Source organism: Mastigoproctus giganteus, chromosome 10 (genome assembly GCF_048544385.1).
Source record: "Mastigoproctus giganteus isolate SK-2022 chromosome 10, ASM4854438v1, whole genome shotgun sequence".
NCBI lineage: Eukaryota > Metazoa > Arthropoda > Arachnida > Uropygi > Thelyphonidae > Mastigoproctus > Mastigoproctus giganteus.
Window position 1 is genome coordinate 70311637 of NC_143584.1, and position 6136 is coordinate 70317772.

Below are 6136 nucleotides of genomic sequence, written 5' to 3' on the forward strand. Positions count from 1 at the left end.
ATGCAACAGAAACTGTATGGGACAGCGAGTGGAGGCCCTGGACAGAGTTGAGATTTGAACAGAATGAATAGTCTTTCAGAAGAAAAGCAATCTGGAACGTGAAAGAGAGAACCCAGTTTTTTTTTTTAATGCAAAGAGAGCAATATTTTTGATACCAAGAGATCAGAAGTCAGGACAATCCCTAGTATAAATATGAACTTGCCTATAAATCTGAGGGTCATTGAAGAAAAGCATAGGAGCAGTAGACTCCTTTTTGTGAGATATAAAGTAGGATTGAAATGAACTTAAATTATCTTTGCTCATTTGGAGAATTGTCTGGATCAGCATTTAAGGAATTGGTGGTGGATATTCAAGAAGATGGAGCTAGTTGTGCAGGCAAGGTTTTTCAAACTGGAAGGTGGAATGAACAGTTCTCTCATCAGAAAAACTATAGATAGGACTTCCAGTCAATGGAAGAACATCAGTCTGTAAGATGGAGCCTTGTTTAGAAGGACTGTATGCCAAATGTCATCAAAAGCCTTAGAATTTTCAAGAGCAACCACTTAAGTTTCTCCACACTTTTCCATCTAATTTGTCCACAGAAGAGTAAGCTTGAATATCACCAGTGGATTGACATTGATGGAATCCATATTGGCAATCATCGATCAGATGAAAGGTTTCAAGATAGTTTCTAGGCATTGACACTGCCTTTTACTCTTGGCATCATACAATTTGGAAATACAGATTATATATACAGTAAACCACCGCTATTCGTGGTATCTGTATTTGCGTATTCGCGTTCGCTGATTTAATATTAAATGAAACCTAAAAAAAATGCGAATTTTAAAGCGCCGTGAATATTTTCTGCCATAAAAAACATGGGCCTGGCTAAAATTATCTTTCCTGGTGAAAACAGCACTCAGTGGGTGGGGGGAGAGGGGTGGTAAAATCGCGAACGTGGATGTGTCTCGCTAATTCTTGTTCAGTGTGTGTTATGCGCTTGTAATGGAAGATTTCGTCATTTGCTTTTAATTTATATGCTTATAAATTGAATAAATTTATCAATTTATAAATTGATATGCTTACAAAAGTGACAAATCTACCGTTTTGCAGTGTAAAACAGACTTTTTCGAGTGTGTTAATGGAAGAAAGTGACTTTATTGTGGACAAGTTCTTTCTAACCCATACAGAAATATGGCTACGAATAACAAGAGAAATGTGAAAAGATCAAAGAAGGTGATGACATTAGTGAATAAAATTGAGTTATTAGACAAAATTTCTAATGGTGAAAGTGTCTCCTCAGTGACAAAACATAAAATCAATGAGTCAACGGTACAATCAATCAAAAAAATCGGAAGAAAAAATCTGCTGTAGTGTCCGTGAAATCAAAACACGCTAATTGCTTCAAAAATTTGCTCTGTAACTCATGACGTTAAATTAGAAAAAATGGAAAAGGCTTTAAATCTGTGGATAGAAGACCGAACTCAAAATAAAATTCTGTTAAGTTCACTCATCATTCGTAAAAAGGCAAAACTCCTTTTCAACACTTTAACGAAACTGTTGATAGCTCTGGTGGAATACGTTTTTTTTAGCTAGCAAAGGTGCTGAAATTTCTAATAAATATTACATTTGATATTAAATTGTTTCTTATTTTCATTTCGATGTATGCTTGCATTTCACTATGGTACTGTATATTTACATAGTCATATTATAAAGGTACATATAATACAAACATAGACAAAATTTTAGACTAGTTTTTCTTATATATTTCATACTTTGGAATGGAACCTCTTTATTACTATGGGAGCCATAACTCAGTATTCGTGTTTTCGGTATTCGCGGCATTTCTCAGGAACGTAACCCCCGCAAATAGCGGGGGTTTACAGTATTTGAAGGTGTTATCTCGAGGATCCATTGCAATAAAAATTATTTGACTATCCCGACTTTTTATGGAGTGGTGGTTGAACTGATTGATTCAAACTACCCCCCCTCCACTACATCTATTTATTCATATCTACTTACAAAATGGGATATGCAATTTCTCTCAATTTTCCATTGTAAGTTCTTTTATTTAATGTGAACGATGAAATAACTACAGGCATACCTCGAATAACAAATAGGATGCGTTCCACGAAATTACTTCGTTAAGCGAAACTTCGTTTTCAGAGGTAAAAATACTATGACCAGAATAGGGATACGTTCCTACGTAAAGAAAATGAAAAGCTTTTTTTTTTTTCGAACAAAGAAAAGTTTTATTAAATAAACAGTCAACTTACATACAAAGTGAAATACTGATTGCTTAACAATAACATTTCTTCCTAAATCAGGATCATTTTCACTAAAAAAATTTAAAACGTTTTCAATGTCATTTAAGCACCTTTTTAAATCTTTGGTTGTTAACACTTTTTTGGCAGTAACTTTAACTTCGTCTTCATTATCTTTGTCTTCGTTACTAACAAGGTTTTCTAAATCTTCCACTGAAAAACCATCATCTTCTGCATTCAATAAATTTCTAACATCCTCTTCATCGACATTTTCGAAACCTATTAATTGAGCCATCTGGATAACTTCATTTCTAATTTCTTGGATGTTATTTTCTTCTTCTAGTACAACTTCTGGCCATATTTTGCGCCAAACTCCATTTAAGCATTTCTTAGTGACTTCTTTCCAAGAACTATCAATGCTTTCAATTGGGTTTTTAATGGTTTAGTTTTTCCAAAACGTTTTAACTGTCATTTCCTCTTTATCCTCTAGTTCAGTTAAACTGCTTAATGTTCGACGCAGATTATAAGCTTTAAATGATGCTATTACTCCCTGATTCAATGGTTGAATCAGGGAAGTTGTGTTTGCTGGAAGAAACACAACTTTGACAGGAATGCATGTGTCCAACGTGTTATGATCAGTAGGATGTCCCGGAGCATTGTCTAACAACAAAAGAGCTTTTTCTTCAAAGTTGTTTTTTTTGACAATACCGTTTTACTTCAGGACAAAAGTGGTTAACAAACCAATCAGTAAATAACTCCTTGGTAACCCACGCTTTTCTATTTGCTTTCCATATTACAGGTAAATTCATTTTTATGTTACCTTTTAATGCCCTCGGATTTTCTGAATGGTAAACTAATAACAATTTTAATTTATAATCGCCAGAGGCATTTGATCCAAAGAGTAACGTTAAACGGTCTTTGGCTGCTTTGAACCCAGCAGCTGATTTTTCTTCAATAGAAATGAAGCTTTTTGTTGGTAGCCGTTTCCAGAACAAACCGCTTTCGTCAACAATGAACACCAAATTTGGAAAATTTTCACGTTCAATTATTTCCTTTAGTTTTTCTGGAAACTTATTTGCAGCTTCTCCTGTTAATTTTACACTATGAATCCTGGCCCGTTTTTTAAATTTCTCGAGCCAACCACGAGAAGCCCCCAAAGGTTTCCGTAATTTCTTCAGTTTGTTTAGATTTCAGGTGATTAAACGTATTTTTTTTATGTTAAATGAGGCTTGAAATTGCCGACTTTGTTATATCGAAGCTTCATTATCAGAGGTAACGTTAACCGAGGTATGCCTGTATTTGACTCGGTATTGCATCACTTGCCGACCGGGCTAGCCGAGTGGGTAAAGTACCTGCCCGGCAACCCAAAGGTCGCAGGTTTGATTCCCGCCTCGGGCTTGGATCAAAGTACTGCAAAAACCTTGGGAGGTGCAATATGGCCACAGAAGCCGATGCGCCAACAACTACCAAATCAAAGAAAAAGAATTGCATCACTTGCTTTGTATAGAAAGCAAGAAAGACAAGTCCATCCCTGCACTTTTTAGATTCTTTCTGAAGTTTACCTTCGATAGTGGTTTCTCCAAGTGAGAAGCTCTCCTTTGTACACTCTTTATTAGAAAAGAGAATAAAAGAATTCTTATGTATACAGTCAAATGAATTAATTAATTTTTTTCCCATGGTTTAATTAGTCGCCCTGTAATTTATCTAATTATCTAATGTGACTTGTAATAAAAAAATATATATATTTCATACAATCAATATTCTTAGTAGAATTATCAAGACTTCTCCAGCTTAAATATAATGAAAAAATACACAATAAATTGTATTCTTATAATTTAGGTGTGATAATTAGTTCACTAATGAAACTAATTATCACACCTGGTGATAAAGCAAATACTTTCAACTGAAATAGTTTGGCAGGGCTATAGCCTCAACCTACGTAAAAATTCACTTAACGAAAAGGTTAGTGCAATTGCATCAGGTTTTTTCGTAAGTGAATTACCAAATTCATAAAATGGCATCATTTTTATCATATCTTATATTGTGAATACCTTCACAATGAGTTGTCTTATATTGCACTACCTTGAATAAGTAACGCTTCATATTCATAATATGAGATATGATAAAAACGATACCATTTTACCAATTTGGTAATTCAGTTATGTAAAAACATGATGCAATTGCACCAACCTTTTTGTTAAGTGAATCGTTATGTAGGTTGAGGTTGTAGCCTAGCCAAACTCTTTCAGTTTAAACTGTTATACACCACCTCAGATCTCTCATATTGTAGATTTATATCTCATAACTGAGTGTCAGTATTGCAACACCAGGGTACCTGCCCACCAATTATAGGCCAAATGGCCTTGAATCTGCTGTCTGGGTGGTGGTATTTAGTGTAATTTATGTTATTTTTATTTTATTATTTGAACTATTATTATTATTAATTTTTTTTCGTGTGCGATAGTCCGTAATGTGAAAAATGTAAGAAGCTGTAGCACTTAATACAGTGCATATGTTGAAGGCCGAGGAGATAGAAGATATATGTTGATATTGCTCTTTAATTTCTGTTGATCATAATTTTTTGGAAATAGATGTGAAGGATGGTTGGTCCAGAAAACAAAAGTAGAAGTGATAAGTGAGGAAAATGTAAAACTGTTTCTGTAAGTGTGGATAGTGGTTGGAAACTGACTGACTTTGGCATGTGTTTAGACTGGTTTGGAAGAGAGTGGAGGAATTACATATGCCTGTTCAGAAGAACGTTATACATGAAAATATCCATAGAAAAGGGACATTTGCAAGAAACTGAATAAAGAGACTTTTAAAGAGATGGATTTTTGATTAACTCGAGTAATTTAGGTAACTCTCTTTTAAATTAAATCTAGAAGATTGAGTGTTTTTGGTAGTTACTACCCCGTACGTGGGAATAGTATTTTATACTAGGTCCAATTTCAGATTTTTACAGAATAATTAGCTGTTTATAAGAAAAGCAACACCAAGAACAAAAAAGGAAAACCCAGTTTTTTATTTTTTTATTTAATTCAGAGGATGCAATATTTGTGATGTGCTTATGCCACAAGAGATTTGAAGCCAGGCTAATTTCTAGTAGAGATGTGTGATCTTGTAAGCAAAACTGAATGTTATTGAAGATGAGCATTGAAGCAGTAGACTTTTCCGCAAGAAATAAGGCAATAATTTTGCATGACCAGAAGATAACCAAAGTTATGATCATATTGTAGATTCCAGGTACACGGGAATTAGCCTCACATTTCCAAAGCCAGTGAAGAACCTTAAACAATTATTGCCATATTCTCATTAGCTACTTAAGTAAAATCTTTATTAAGAAAATGGTCAAGTCTGTCTATATACAAATGACTATTATAACAAGACACATTGTTGCTTTCAAAAAAATCTATCCAGTTTAAAGCACTTCACCCAATTTAAAACAGCAGTTTTTCACTTCATCCTGAAAACTTGGTGTTAGTTTTCTTTTAAAAAGTGGAAAAGGCCTTGTAGGTGTTTTATTTTAAAAGATAATGGAAGATAGGGTATATGTCTAATGTTTTTTTATCAGAACAGCTCTTCCAGGTTAGATATTAAATATATTAGATATAACTTCTGCTGGTTCAAGAAAGGGGAATTCCTCCAAGGCTTCTGGATTCTGCTGAAGAGGCTGAGAGAACTACACATTTTTTTGGTAGCCACTAAGCAGAAATTTATTTATTGATTTCAAATTGTTTGTTCTCTAACTTTTGCTTTAAATTTAGTAATGTAATATTTGTTTGTGATTTCCTGATTAATATGGTGTATTTGTTCTTTATTTGGCTCCTGCAATTGCTTAAAAAACCACAGTAGACTTCTGCCAGCATTGCATCAATAAGAATGTTTGAATTTTG

At 33.9% G+C, this 6136-nt stretch overlaps 1 protein-coding gene across 1 annotated transcript in view; it reads left to right on the plus strand.

Annotated features, from left to right (window-relative positions):
• Window positions 1-6136, plus strand: part of kis (chromodomain helicase DNA binding protein kismet) — a 1089809-nt gene that overhangs the window by 480304 nt on the left and 603369 nt on the right.